This window comes from Geotrypetes seraphini, chromosome 7, assembly GCF_902459505.1.
Source record: "Geotrypetes seraphini chromosome 7, aGeoSer1.1, whole genome shotgun sequence".
In the NCBI taxonomy this organism is placed as follows: Eukaryota; Metazoa; Chordata; class Amphibia; order Gymnophiona; family Dermophiidae; genus Geotrypetes; species Geotrypetes seraphini.
The window spans coordinates 30,194,495-30,210,780 of NC_047090.1; positions in this window are offsets into that span (position 1 = coordinate 30,194,495).

The following is a 16,286-nucleotide window of genomic DNA, read 5'->3' on the forward strand; positions in this document are numbered from 1 at the left end:
AATGGCTTGCTATCTTCCCCTTCCTTGTGTCAGGATTGGGCAGACTTCTACAGTCTGGAATAGAGAATTGGCTAACTAATTAATGTTGATTTTATCCTCCAATAGCTCTTCCTACTCACTGTTCTAATCCTTTAATGATACTTGAGCATCCCTCACCCCACCCCACATCTTACACATACATTCATTATGTATTTTCATCTTTCATTGCCTTCTTTGTTATCCCTCTTTCAGGAGATGGGACGGTGAGGAATCAAGTTAAATTGTAGGTGAACCATGACCTTAATTCCATTGGCCAGTATTGTATTACTACATAAACCTTCTGAGAAGCTATTGTTTTCCAAGTCTGGGGTTTGGATTAACAAATCTTTTCCATTAGAAAACTTTGTCATGACTTTTAACTGCTCAGTTAGTCATGCTTTGTGTGGGGGCCAATAGCAGCCTGAATTCATGACCAATCCTATTTCTAGCAAGCAGAAATTTTGCCCATTGAAGTTTAGGCAGTCTCCATTTTACGAATATCCAACTTACGCTGGACTCATAATTACGAACAGGGGTCCTGTTCTACCTTCAATTTCCCAATGCACCCCTCTCCCTCCCTCCTGAGTTACAACATACCCTTCTCTCTCCCTCCCTCCATTTTGTGCCCTAAGTACGTGCTTCCCTTCGGTGGGTGTTTACCTTTTGGCCAGCTCCCTCCTCCTTCTGGTCACAGTTTTTTCTCTGCACAAAGCCGTAGGTAGTGGCTCCTATGTGCATCCTGTGGCTTTGTGCAGAGAAACAACTGCAGTTGGAAGGAGGAGGGAGCACCCACTGGAGGGAGATACGTACTTGGGGTACAGAATAGAGGGAGAGAGAGGGGCGTGTTGGGACACAGGAGGGAGGGAAGAGGGGTGCATTGGAACTTGGGAGGGAGCACAAACTTTGGACAAAGGATGGAAGAAAGGAGGGAGAAGGCATGAACTTGGGACACAGAATGAAAGGAGGGAGGGGAGCATGAACCATAGGATGGAAGAATGGAGGGAGTGAGGGAAAGAGATGCTGAGGTGGGGGAGGGAATAAAAAAGGAGAATTGGGTATCTGAGAGGGAAAATTCCCTTCATAAGTAAACACTAGAATAGAAGACATGTATGATGTTGCATATGCAAAGTCTGTCAATGTTATGAGTGTCTGTGTGCATAAAGATACAAACCCCCCAACAAGCATCATTATTTGATCTGATGGGTCCTTGAAATCTAACGGCATGTAATTTTATTTTTATTTTTGCAGTAGTTCTCCTAATTTGAGCAACAAAGCAATCAAGGCTTTGTTACCGTTTTAGATCTTCTTATCTTTGAGAGCTTGGATTTTCAGTTTTGACAGACATTAAATCGAAAAAAAAAAAGGAACTGCAGATGGTAGATGATGAAATGCGTGTTTGCTTTCAACTCTTGAGCCACATTTTAGTTAATTTGCACCCCAAAACAAGCACGTCCATCACACTGATTAGCAATTCTATTCTATCTACTTTAGTTTCACCGTTGTTACAATTACCAGTGCATGGCTTAGAGAACTTTAAATAAATAACTCTCAAATTTAAATTTTTTTTGTTGGTTTTGCAAGTTTATAATTTCAGTTATAATGCGCCTCGAAAAACATTTGCTCCATTTAGCGTGCCAGCGCTAAAAAGGTTTGAGAGACACTGCCATAAATGATACCTACGTATGGTCCTCGGGAAGCCAGAAGCAGGCCACAGCCGGGCAGCCTAAAATCCAAAGCAATGTTAGCAGCACAAGCCTATGAAATAAAGGTCAGTGGAGATGTTATTACGGTACATCCAGGGCTTTGCAAGCCTTTGGTGAAGAGCACTTTTTATGAAGATGGTGTATTTCTAGTTGTTGGGTTTTTTAAAATTATTATTTCATGGATGTGTTGATGTCAAAAAAACATGTAGAGCTCTTTAAGAGATTAAATCAACACCACTGTCGTGGCGGTGAGAGAGATGCCAGTAAAAGATACTGCATCTCCGGTTGTGGGAAACCACCTTGAATGGTTTTAATTATGCCTTTCCTAGAAAGGATCACACAGTATTGATATTTGCCCTTGACAACTCTGTTTTGCATCACGAAGCGCATTATTGCAAATAAAAAGGCAGAGCGCATGACTGCTAATAATTCATTAACTCTTGGGTGGCCAGAAGAGATGTATTCAGAGCAGAGCACAGCAGAAAAGTGAACCTGCAGAACAGTGACTGCCTATAAAGGGAAAGGGATTGGGACTTGTATAATGCCTTTTTCTTTTTTGGGTAGTTTTACAACCATGTTCACAATGGTTTACATTCAGGTACTTCAAGCATTTTTCCCTATCTGTCCTGGCGGGCTCACAATCTATCTAATGTACCTGGGGCAATGGGGGGATTAAGTGACTTGCCCAGGGTCACAAGGAGCAGCTTGGGTTTGAACCCACAACCTTCAGGGTGCTGAGGCTGCAGCTTTAACCACTGCTCCACTCTAGAAATCAAAATGTATTAGAAGTGAGCCAAGTAAAGGACAAACAAGCCATTGTGACATCACTGATGAGGTTGGCTCTTATTGGTGGATTGAGGCATTGTGACATCATAGTATCAGATCTGGTTACAAGAATCTTTTCAGACTATCTATTCAATTTCTATACTGGTCTCCCAGGAGAGCTCTGAATTTATTCCGGTACTCAAGCAATTTCCTCGTCTGTCCTTGCGGGCTCACAATCTTTCTAAAGTACCTGGGGCAATGGGAGGATTAAGTGACTTGCCCAGGGTCACAAGGAGCAGCGTGGGTTTGAACCCACAACCTCAGGGTGCTGAGGCTGTAACTATAACCACTGCGCCACTCTAGAAATCAAAATGTAGCAAAAGTGAGCCAAGTATAGGACAATGAAGCCATTGTGACATCACTGATGAGGTTGGCTCTTATTGGTGGAATGAGGCCTTGTGACATCACGGTATCAGCTCTGGATACCAGAATCTTTTCAGACTATCTATTCAATTTCTATACCGCTCTCCCAGCAGAGCTCAGAACAGTTTACATGAGTTTATTCAGGTACTCAAGCATTTTTCTCTGTCCTAGTGGCCTCACAATCTATCTAATGTACATGGGACAGTGGAGGATTAAGTGACTTACCCTGTCACAGGGTTTGAACCCACACTCTCAGAATGCTGAGGCTTTAGCTCTAACCACTACACCACACTAGGGCATTGAGAAGGTAATTTTTTGCAGTTACAGAGAAAGGATAATCTAATTCTAGGAGTTCATGAATGGGGGGGAGGGTTGTCAGATTTTACGACTGTAAAATCCGGACACCCTAGACCTGCCCCCAGGCCCCAGTCCCGCCCTAGCTCTGCTCCCCCCCCCCTCCCCTCCCGCTGCCTACTTTGGTCAGCCAGGAGGCAATCCGCGCAGGAGGCTTTTCAAAACCCGGACATGTCCTCAAAAGGAGGACATGTCCGGGGAAAACCAGACATCTGGTAACCCTACCCATAGGGATTCAATGGGTGTCAGAGTGTTTGCCACTACCGCACCTTTGTCAAAGGACCTGCATCTAACTGAAAGTATGGGGCAGGGCAGCAGTTGTTTCTAACAGAATCACAAAAAGAAGCTCATCCTTTTAGTTTTTTGTAATAGCTTCTAGAAAAGAGAGAAGTAAAAGGCTCGTAACAGACCTCGCCTGTACAACCAGAGATTACCAGTTTCATCTGGCGCGACTGATGATCCATGCTACCTTTTCAGCCACGATGGCCATCTGACAGTACAGGCAGGTCCTGTCCTGGTTCTACTTCATCACACACAGGGACCTGCGGTTATGCTTTCCTTAATATATGCAGGGTAACAAGGCTGGGTGTGCGATGGCATAAAAGAAACACTGGATGAGACTGTTGTACCAGAACAAGCCAATCATTAGAACATAAGACTTGCCAAACTGGGACAGACCGAAGGTCCATCAAGCCCAGTATCCTGTTTTCAACAGGGGGCAACCCAGGTCCCAAGTTCCTGGCAGATACTAAAATAGTAGCAACATTCCAGAGCTGAGATTCTGATGTCATAATGCCTCATTCCACCAATGCCTAAGAGCCAACCTCAGCAGTGATGTCACAGTGGCTTGATTGTCCTATACTTAAGAGCACAAGAGTTGCCATACTGAGACAGACCGAAGGTCCATCAAGCCCAGTATCCAACAGTGGCCAGTCCAGGTCACAAGTGCTTCACTAGATCCCAAGTAGTAAAATAGATTTTGTACTGCTTATCCTAAGAATAAGCAGTGGATTTTTCCCAAGCCATCTCAATAATGGCCTATGGACTTCTCTTTTAGGAAACTATCCAAACCTTTTTTAAACCTTGCTAAGCTAACCTGATTTCACCACATTCTCTGGCAATCTGTTGTCTCATCGTCAACTGAGATGGTTATAGGAGCCAGAGCAAGCACAATGAAGGAGGCCATTTTCCCACCAGAGATATGACTGAAGGTTACAGGGCCAAGAGCTTTACAGACCTCAGATTTGGTCATTTCACATGCATACTTACTGAGCCATAGAGCGTTGTTCAACTTTCCAGACAATTACAAGGGCCAGAGTCTAATCTGGGGACATGCTTGATAGCCCATCTACACAGAAATCCATGAGTAGCTTTGCATTACAGATCTAGTGGGCAATTTTCAAGGATATTCACACGGGTAGTTTTTCTTTCGAAATTTGCTTATATGGGTGCCCAGTGTCAAAGTTCCCATGGACTTTGTATTTCCTTCTGCAGGCAGGGGAAATTCTGGGTGCCCGCTTTATTCCCCTGACCGAAACACACCTCTGTAGTTCAGGTGACAACACATAATGGTCTCCTTGTGTACTTCTTAGCTGCTGCTTTCAGACAGGCCTGTTTCTCAGTGGACAAGTAGGATGAGTCAGCCACCCTTGGTGATGTCATCCGACATGCCCTGAAAGCGGATTCGCTCTCCCAGAGCTCAGAGGAAGGCATTTGTAGCTTCCCACTGAGCAATTGCTAGGCCCCTCCTTATATGCCCATGCTGCAACCTCGTGGCCTCGGTTTTTAACATCCGCTGCCCAGCGGACAGTACCTACTCTCCGTACAACAACTACAAGATGAAGACAGAGCAGAAAAAGAGTTCCACAACCTGCAAACCAGGTTTCAAAAGATGTCCGACCTGCAAGAGGAAAATGAGCTTGGCGGATACCCACGACATCTGTGTCCGGTGTCTGAGTGAAGCTCACCTCATGGCCGCCTGCCTGCTCTGCCTACAGATGTTCCCGAGGGCCCGTAAGCACAGACTGCCACTCTGTGGGACCCCCAATAGCACATGAAAAGGAAACTGGCGCAAGCCCACGAGGAGGCGTTTGAACTGCGTGCAGGAAGGGTAAGTCACTAGAGCCTGCAGTTCACTGATGTGCCTGGCTGACAAGATGGCAGTGAAGAAGAGGGTTTTCCATGTGATGAGTTTGGAGTCTGCCTTCTCCATGGGTTTGAATGTCTGCTCCATAAGGTGGCAGAGGACAACATTGAGGTCCCAGGCGGGTGCTAGAAGTCGCAGAAGTTTTTTAAGTCCCTTCATGAACCTGGCTACCAGGGCATGTGTCATGAGAGCTCCTCCTTTAATCTAATCTAATCTAATCTAATCTAAACCTTAAGTTTATATACCGCATCATCTCCATGAGTATGGAGCTCGACATGGTTTACAAGAACTTAAATAGTAGGTAGAGAAGAAGAAAAAGGTTTACATGAACTTATGTGTAGAAGGGAGGAGAAAAAGGGGGGGAGGATAGAGTTACAATTTGATGAAAAGCCAGGTTTTCAGTTGTTTGAGGAATAATTGAAGGGAGCCCAGGTTCCGCAACGGGATGGTGAGGTCGTTCCAATGTTATCATGGAGGGCAGAGATGGCGCTCAGATGCACTCTGATGGAGCTTGTCTTGAGGCCTCCAGTCGAGAGGTGTAGCAGATACCGGAGGACAGATGGGATTGGGTATGCAAATGGGTTGAGCTCAGGACTCACACCAAATTTCTTCCCAAAGTAGTCTCCCCTTTCCACATCAACCAAACTATCAACGCAATTATGTCGGGAAGCTTTTCAAAACCCAGACAAAGTGCCGGGTTTTGAAAAGCCGTCCAGATCCCCGGACATGTCCTCAAAAGGAGGACATGTCCGAGGAAATCCAGACATCTGGTAACCCTATGTGAGTGGATATATTCTATGCTTTCTTTCTGTCCTCTGTGTTTGACCTATGTTTTTGTGAATTCCATGGTTTGTCTCCTCTATCAAGAGGGCATTCCAAGCATCCTTCACTTGATATTGCTTTAACATTTTTTTCCCTTTCAGCTTTCTTTATTCATGTCTTCTAGTTCTTGTTTTCCCATCTTCAAAAAAGATTAGTTTGCTCATTAATACCTCTCAAATATGTCAAAGTCTATATCATATCTCCTAGCCCTCCTCTCTTCTACAGTATACATACTTGGGTCTTCAATATCTCCTCATATGTCTTCTGGCACAGACCCCATATAATTTTAGTTGCTTTCCTCCAAACAGCTTCAAGTCTTTTTATATCTTTGGTGAGATGTGGCCCTCCAAAGCTGAAAATAGTGCTTCAAGTGAGGCTTCACCAATGACTTGTTCAGAGCAAGCATCACCTCCTCCTATCTGCTGGTAATGCCTATCTCCATGCAGCCAACACGCTTTCTGACCTTGGCCACCTTATCACATTATTTCACAACTTTTGAGTATCTCAGACACTGTCACCTCATAGTGTCACTCCTTACATTCAAAATACTACTTCTCGTTTTCAAAGCCCTAACTTATAAGGAACCGCAGTTCATCACTCGGATGCTTATTCCATACAACGCAGCTAGGACTCTTCGATCATCCTCCAATAATTTATTAACAGTTCCATCTTTGAAAATAATCGGAACCAGAAGACAGGACATGTTTTCGGTCACAGCACCTCTTCTATGGAACTCCATTCCTCAATTTATTAGAAACGAAAAAGACCTTGTCTCCTTTAAAAAATCCTTAAAAACTTATCTCTTCAAAGATGCTTTTAATCTATGATTTTCTCAACCAAAATTTATTTTTAACTTGCTATTTTAAAGTCTTATTCCCCTTATGTTATTTTCCTTTAAATGTTCCTCAACTCCTGAAAAGAAATTGTAACTTCTCCCTTTTTTTCCTTCCCTATTCGTGTATTGTCTTTTTTTAGTTTGTCTTTTATTTATTATTGTATTAGTTGTTATATTTTAATTTGTATTGTACATCGCTTAGGAAATTAAATAGGCGATTTATCAAGCATTAATAAAACTTGAAACTTGAACTTATCCATGCACATCACCCTCTTGCCACAGTTGCAAATTCTTGCTGAAAGAATTCTACAGTGAAGAAATTCCTTTAGGGTTTGACGAGCATCTTTAAGTTCTAGCAGAGCCTAGCGCCATGTTTTCTCCTCTCTGAAAAGAATCCTTGCAAAGCCCATCTGCAAGACCCCAGAAGCTGGCAGGATACATTTCATTTATAAGCTATTCCTCAACAACACGATGCAAAAATTTTTCCACACCACTGAATTCTGCAGAAGGGAGGTTAGATGTGTTTGTTCCTGTGAAGAAACAGAATGTCCCGACCTCCCAGAATACTAATGCCATCTAAATTTATATGGGCTTCAGTACACTGCATTTCAGATGGTATAAAAAATTGCTCATAGGAAATTTACCTCAGCCCATAATTTGTCTGTCACAGGAGAATTCTTTGCACCATGCCTGGAAATGATATCATCTCCCTTCTGCTCTGTTTCAGGTTGGTCAAAGACTATGAACCACGCCTGGTTTAAAAACTTTTGTTCCTCAATGTTTTGCCAGTTGTAATCTTGTATATTGCTATGGCAACAGCAGAAGTATTTTCTCCCTTACATGAACAATATCATAAGCCTCAAAATGTTCATCTGTGGGCTTCTTCTTGGCTTCCAGGATGCCTCTTTGTTAGGGAAATGACCCCCATATCCATTTCCTAGATTTCACCTTATTCAAACACTGTATATCACAATGTCCTCTTCACAGTAAGTCAGCCATTTTTTCAACACGCCCCTTTCTGTTCTTTCATCATACTAATCTCAGATGTGACTCATGATATGGGCTGTTTTACAAGAATGATTTACCTCCCCATATTCCAGACAAAAGAAAAGCATTTGATGCCAGCGTAATGGACCTAATTCAGCTAAAGGTTTGAGATGACAAAAGCCTCCATTCTCAGCTAAAAACCATGTTAAATGCTTTTGGATGGCTAAATACATAGGTAGGTCAATGACCCATGACATCAGCTATTCTTTTTGGGAGTTGACACGCTGTGACTTCTGTTTTCTTGAGCAGAGTCATTTTTTTCCCCCTGTGATGCCCTCTTTTTTTCTTAATTTTGTCCACTGTGTTTTTGGAGCGTTTTCTTCCCCCAAATGTATTAGAATAAAAACCCCAGCAATATTCTATAGAGTTTAATGCTTTTCTCCTACAACAGGACTCAAGGAGTAGAATGGGTGCAAGTGGATTTATTTTTCACTCCGTCAAAAATTACAAAGACTAGGGGGACACTCGCTGAAATTACAGGGAAATACTTTTAAAACCAATAGGAGGACATTTTTTTCACTCAGAGAATAGTTAAGCTCTGGAACACATTGCCAGAGGTTGTGGTAAGAGCGAATAGTGTAGTTAGTTTTAAGAAAGATTTGGACAAGTTCATGGAGGAAAAGGCCATAGTCTGTTATTGAGACAGACATGGGGGAAGCCACTGCTTGCCCTGGATCAGTAGCATGAAATATTGCTACTCCTTGGGTTTTGGCCAGGTACTAGTGACCTGGATTGGCCACTTGAGAACGGGCTACTGGGCTAGATGGACCATTGGTCTGACCCAGTATAGCTGTTCTTATGCTCTTATGTGTGCCAAGTATAGGAGAATCAAGCCATTGTAACATCACTGATGAGGTTGGCTCTGAGGCTCTGTGGAATGAGGCATTTTGACATCACAATCTCAGCTCCGGAATGTTGCTCTCATTGGGGTTCCGGAATCTTGCTATTCTTTGAGATGCTGGAATGTTGCTTCTCCTTGGGTTTTGGCCAGGTACTAGGAACCTGGATTGGCCACCGTGAGAACGGGCTACTGGACTTGATGGACCATTGGTCTGACCCAGTAAGGCTAGTCTTATGTTATGTTCAAGGGGCTTCAGTCTCATTGTTGTACCAATTTCACTGACCTCTTGAAAAGCCATAACATAACATAAAATCAATTTCTAGACCACGTAACCTTGCAATTCTATGTGGTTTACAAAAGGCTAATAAAAATGTGACAATAAAGAATGATATGAAATTAATTGCTTAAGAACCTAGAGAACAAATAGGTTTTCAAGTGTCTCCTAAATTCTAAATAGGAAAATGAAATGGTAAACAATTGTTTGAATTCTTTTTTTTTTTTCATTCTTTATTGATTTTTAATCAAAAACAGTGTCATACAAAACAAATGAAAGAACAGTAGGTATTACATGCATTACACTAATATCTGTACAGGTAACATAGATATCATTCAAGAATCTCATATAATAATAGCACAATATTACCTAATATATAATACAATTGAAGAATAAAGTTACTCAAATGTCACTATCAATATGTACTCCCCTCCTTCCAACCCCCCAACCCCCCTAGATGTGTAAAGATAAATGAACCAAAGGAAAGATATGATAAATATTTTTATTTTTACAAATTTAGTCAATGGGCTCCAAACTTTATTAAATACCTCACTAAATCCCTTACATTCTGCGTTAATTCGTTCATATCTGTACATTGTGTACACATTTCACCTACCAAAAAGTATAACTTATTCTATCATGGTTCTTCTAGTTACTCGTAATCAATTGAATGGCTATTCCTGTTAGGATCATAAATAGACGACTCTTATATTTATTGCTTGAATTCTTTGTCCAAAATGGCAGCCTGATATGAGAGCATGCGCTCATGATATCTTTTTAAACTTGCAGCCTTTCACCGATGGATAGACAAATAAATTACGAGAGTACTTTTTAGTAGAAACTGAAAATAAATCGATCAAGTGCAATGGAGCTTGACCCGTCAGGATTCAATAATAAATACAACCCAATTTAAAGACAATACATGCCTCAACCGGTAACCAGTGCAGTTCCCAAAACAAAGGGGTGACATGTCAAACTTATTCAGTCCGAATATAAGTCTAGCTGTGGTTTTCTACATAATTCGCAGTTTGGAGATAGTTTTTTGCCAAGTAAACAATATTACAATAGTCGAGATGACTAATAGCTTAAATGCCGAGAAATCAAAGTAAGCTCTGAGAGTGCACAGTTTCCATAAAATTTGGAAACCTTTACATACTACCGAATTCACTTGGTTTTGCATATTCTGTTGTGTTATATATATAATAATGTTCCTATCCAGGGTAGGATTAACCAATAGGCCAAGTAGGCACGTGCCTAGGGCCCGAATGGTCAGGGGGGCCCGATGAAGGAGGGCATCAACATTGTTTTTTCCAAATGGTGATGGACCCCCCCTCCACCATCGATTGGCAACATGGGCCCTCCCCCCTAATCGGCAATGCGGGCCCCACCCCGATCGGCACGCGGGCCCCCCCCCCCATCAACAGAAAGTAAGACAAGCATGCAACACTGGTAAGAAAGGCAACGGGAACTGTAATTGTGCAAGTGGTGCTGCATGCCCAAAGCTTCCCTCTGACGCAGCTTCCTGTTTCCGCCTGGGCGCATGGTGGGATGGGGTGGGGCAGGGGTCCCACTGTACTTGTGTGCCTAGGGGCCCTCGACGAATTAATCCTGCCCTGTTCCTATCTTCTTCCTGAGATTACCTTTTTCTCTCTCCTTAGTGTTGTTGTCTTGTCTGCATCCTGTCCATCTCTACCCCCATGCAGAAGATTGCAATGTCTTCCACAGAAATAGAGAACCAGTGCAACTAACTTCCCACCTTTTTCTCTTGGGACCATCTGGATTTGGACGTCAATTGACAAGCACCATAGAGCTTCACTCCTTAACAGAATTGCGCATATATTTGTTTTGATCTTGCTGTTGAAAAACAGGTTAAGAAATAGGCATCGATTCATCTGTAGAAATCATCTTAGGTTTAGAACACCTCATCACATTTTCTGCTCCTCTCTCTCAAATAACACTATGAGGCACCTTAACGAATACTTCCACTTAGCAATGGAGAGAAAGGGTGAAATACAGACTCATTAACAGAGGGGACAGGAACGGTGATGGATTCCGTCACCATATCATTCTCTATGCCAGACAGCTGATACTACACTGACACCAGCACTGCAGAAAGCAGTCTCTTCTGTCTGCCCAACCAACAAAGCCGAGTGGTGGAGGAAAGACGTGGATTCATCTGCTTCTACTTTTCACCCAGTGAATGAGAGAGAACCTACGGGTGACTGGAACTTTCTACACATTCTCTGGCCATCCCCCAAACCAACTCCGTGACCAGCTAAGCATGAACAATCATATATGCTTCTTCCTCCTGCCATGCCCACCTAAAGGAGGAAGAGGAGGCAGGAAGGAGTGGAGAAACATGCTTGTCGCTACCGACCTCAAAGAAAAGAGGAGCCAGGGAGGAAAGGAACCACATGCTCCATCACTGCTTTTAATGGAGGGGGAATGCCCACCACGGCAGATGAAAAAAATAAAACCATCAGAAAAGAGGGTGCTGCCTGCCCCTCCACTGCCAGGAGAAAGGAACCATGTGGCAGAAGAGAGCTCAAGAAGTGTAGCTCCCCTCCCCCCTTCCACAAAACCGTAGCATAGTCTTTAGCGCCAGCCATGGCGGTAACAGCTCCGATGTACATAGGACGTACATTGGCAGTAGTGCATTGGTGCTCCGATTCGATCTGAGTAGCGTCTTTGATCTGGTAGATCATACCAACCTACTAACTTGTCTGGACGCTCTAGGTATTCATGGTAATGTTTACTCATGATTTAAGGGGTTTACGGAAACAAGATCCTACCAAGTTAGATTTCAGACTCAACTCTCCTGTAGCTGGAAAAACCCATGTGGCGTCTCCCAAGGATCCCCATTATCACCTATATTATTTAATGTTACCTTTCATCGCTAGGCTTGTGCCTAAGCAACTTGGATATAAGATTGTTCAGTTACACCGACGACATTACAATAGTTATATCATGCAATGCGGCTCTATCTCAGATTACTACTCAAATTGAGACTGTAATGGAAAGGATGAATCTTTGGATGCAACATTTCAAACTTAAGCTCAACTCTGGCAAATCAAAGTTCTTTGTAGCATCACCTATTAACATCTCTCATGAACTTTCTATCAACATACATTCAATGTCTTATACAATTAATTCAACTATTGACTCTGTAGTAAGTAAAAGTTATTTTACTCTATGGAAATTATGAACAATCAGACCTTATTTTGGATTTGCTGCCTTCAAATTATTGGTTCAATCACTGCTATTGAGTCTCCTAGACTATTGTAATGTTGTCTATTTATCAACTACCAAGAGCCCTAACTGAGACTAGCAGGAACTTTTCTTTTTTTTTTTTTTTTTAGTCAAGGTTTGTTTATTAGTATTTTATAATAATACAAAACAGGGATGGTACAAACACATATAGCGAACAACATTAGATATGCCCATCGTTAAACAAGTAGCTTTCTAAGCGGTTCAGCATAGTGGGCAAGATTAAACAGTTAACAATATCAATTGTTTAAACAAATCGTTTGTAACATAATTGAATGTCCATCCAAGTGTGTGCAAGCATGAGAGCAGTGGAAAGGAATTGAGCAGTGGAAAGGAATGCAGTGAAAAAGGGGAGGAGGGAAGAAAAAGGAATAAGAGGTGAGAAATGAGAAAGTAAGTGTGGATGGTATGAATGGTAGAAGCTAATAGCTTTCTTATTGGTGAGAAGTGGTATGTAAATAAGATCTCAATAAGGACCATTTCGATTGAAATTGCAAATATTTGTTGGAAGATTTGGCCAAGTAAGCTTCAGTTCGGTAAGTGAGACATACCAGATTCCACCATTGAGAACAGGAGGCTTGAGACAAGTCCTTCCAGCATGTAAGAAGAACCTTCAAGGCCAGGGATAGTAACAGGTCAAATATAAAAGCATCTGAATCAGAGATTAGGGTGGAGACAGAAAAGGATTTCAACAGTAACATTTGATACGTCAAAGGGATATTCATGTGGAAGATGGAACAAACAGTATCCCAAAGAGAGGTCCAAAATGAGGAAATAGCTGGGCAGGTGAAGAGAAGGTGTTTTAAAGAGCCCACCTCAGAGTGGCAAGTCCAGCATTGGTTAGAATAAGCGGGATTAATCCTGTGGGATTTGAGGGGAGTCCAAGGCGCTCTATGAAGTAGAAAGACCATATGTTGGAGATTCGAGGCTGAGCGAGATGTATGAAAAGTGGAAAAATAAATGCAAGACCAAGCCTCTTTGGGTATGGGGATACCCAAATCAGTCTCCCATGAGGATTGTAATTGAGTTAGGGGGTCAGGGAGGAACGATTTAAGTAATTTGTAAAAGTGTGAGGCAGAGTGACCTAGGGATAGAAATTGGTGCGAGATAGTAAATAGAGAAGGAGCAGCAGTGTGCAATATCAGATGTAGACCTGATTTTTTGAGTGAGGATCGAAGTTGAAGCCATCTATAAAAATGGGAAGCATTGACAGAGAAGGAACTCATCAGCTCATGGAACGTGAGAAAGGTCCCATCTGGATGAGTTAAAGATCCAATGTCCCAGATACCCAGACGAAACCAGGAGGGCCATGAAATTTGCTTCTTATCTATTAGAAGCAGTTTATTATGCCAAATAGGGCAAAGTGATGATTGAATCCAGGGAATATCTAGACGTGCGTCAAGATCAGTAAGGACTTTGTGGGTCGTAGATATGATGGGATGGTTGAGAAGGTTGGGAAAGTTCCTAGTGCCCATCAAGCGTAAAAGAGGGAAAGGACTCATGATGGAGGATTCAAGTCTTAACCAGTTGGGTATGTCCGAAGATAGAGGGGAGGAGAGCCACTCAGCTCCCTGTCTCAGTATGAAGGCCTTATGGTAACAGTAAAGATCAGGAAAGTTAACACCACCCTGCTGAGTGGAAGCTTTCAGTTTTTGAAGTGAGATCCTATGAGGTTTATCATTCCACAGGAAATGAGACATTTTTGATTCCAGATGCTTATATGTAGACGATGGAAATAATAATGGGAACATATTGAAAATATAAGTGAGTTTAGGGACCACCATCATTTTTAGGGTATCTAGTCGTCCCCACCAAGAGAGGTGTAGGGGTGACCATTTAGAGAGAGTGGTGGTTAGTTGTGTGAGAATTTTAGAGGATATTAGATGCATGGATGTTCGCAGATCTCTATCAAATGGTAAACCTAAATATTTAATCCCAGTGGAGACCCATGTAAAGGGCTGATAGGAGATAGTGAAAGGGATACATGATTCATTAAGAGGCATGATTTCCGTTTTATCCCAGTTGATTTTGTAACCCGAGATCAAAGAAAAGGAGGAAATCAATTGTATTAGGGAAGTTAAGGAAGGCTTTGGGTCGGAGAGGTATAATAGGACGTCGTCAGCATAGGCGGAAATTTTGAATTCAATGTTGGCTATAGATATTCCCTTGATATCCGAAGATTGCCTGATGGCTATAAGAAGGGGTTCTAGGGCCAAATTAAACAATAGAGGAGATATGGGGCATCCCTGCCTTGTGCCTCTGTGTAGTGTGAAGGGGGAGGAGGCAGTATCATTTACAAATAACCTAGCAGTAGGGTTGTTATAGAGAAGGGAGATCATGTGAAGAAATAAAGGAGGTAATCCAAATGCAGAAAGAACAGCAAATAAATATTTCCATTCCACCCTATCGAACGCTTTCTCGGCATCAAGAGAAACGAGAATGGTTGGCTCGGGGTTCGCTGAGGTGGAATGGAGCATATGACATAACAATCTAGTATTATCTGCCCCATATCGGCCCTTCATAAAACCAACCTGGTCCCTGTGAATCAGAGCTGGCATAACTTTCTCTAAACGAAACACTAAAATTTTGGTAAAGATTTTATAGTCCAGGTTGAGTAAGGAAATGGGACGATAGTTCTTAACAAGCTGGGGGTCTCTGTCCGGTTTGGGCAGGACTATAATGTTGGCTTCAAGGAATCGATGAAGATTATTTGAGGTGGACATCAGACCTTGATAGTATGATAGTAGATGTGGTGTCAAGAAGGAGGAAAGCGATTTGAAAAATTCGGAAGTCAATCCATCAGGGCCGGGAGCCTTAGCAGAGGGCATGGAGGAGATGGCATGAAGAATTTCTTCAGAGGATAATGGCTGTTGTAAGGGTCGTTGCTGAAGAGCTGATAAAGTAGGCAATTTGAGAGAACGAAGAAAGTCCGATATGGAGTTATCATCAGAGGGAGACTCAGAGGAGTAGAGTTCGTTGTAGAAAGTGCGGAATTCTTCAAGGATATCTTGGGTAGAGGTGCACAGGAGGCCGTTAGAGGATTTGATATGGGAGATCCTTTGCTTGGAGCGCCGTCCTTTGAGAAAAGAAGCAAGGAGACGGCCCGATTTATTAGAAGAGGAGTAGTAAGTAGCAGATCGTCTGAATATGGATGCTGAGGCCATGGAACTGAAGATTTCATTGTATTGGAACTTCAACGATTGTAATTTTTTGTATAGGGAAGGATCATGATGATGATAAAGCTGCGTCTCGTAAACATGAATGTCTGATTCCAATTGGTTCAAAGAAGATTTACGTTGTTTGAGTTGATAGGCTGAGTAGCTGATGATTTCCCCTCTGAGCCAGGCTTTATAGGATTCCCAGACAAGGGAAAAGTCCGATACTGAAGAGGTGTTTGTGTCGAAGAAGGCCTGCGATTCAGTCCTGATGTGAGAAAGGAAGGTTTCGTCTTGCAAGAGAAAATTATTGAGGCGCCAATGACGAGAAGCAGGAGAAGCAGACCATTGAATAGTACAGGATACAGCTGCATGATCCGAGATGGTGATGTCATGTATCTTTGCAGAAGAAACTCGACTCATGAGGTCTTTAGAGCCCAATATGTAATCAATCCTTGAGTGAGATTTATGTGGTGCGGAGTAGAAGGTATAGTCCCTAGTAGTAGGATGAAGAATTCTCCAGAAGTCAATCCATCCATATGAATCCATTAATTGACGAAGTGCAGATCGAACTCCCAATTTAGCAGGGCGGCAGGAGGAAGATCTGTCGATGAAGGGGTCAATGGGGAAATTGAA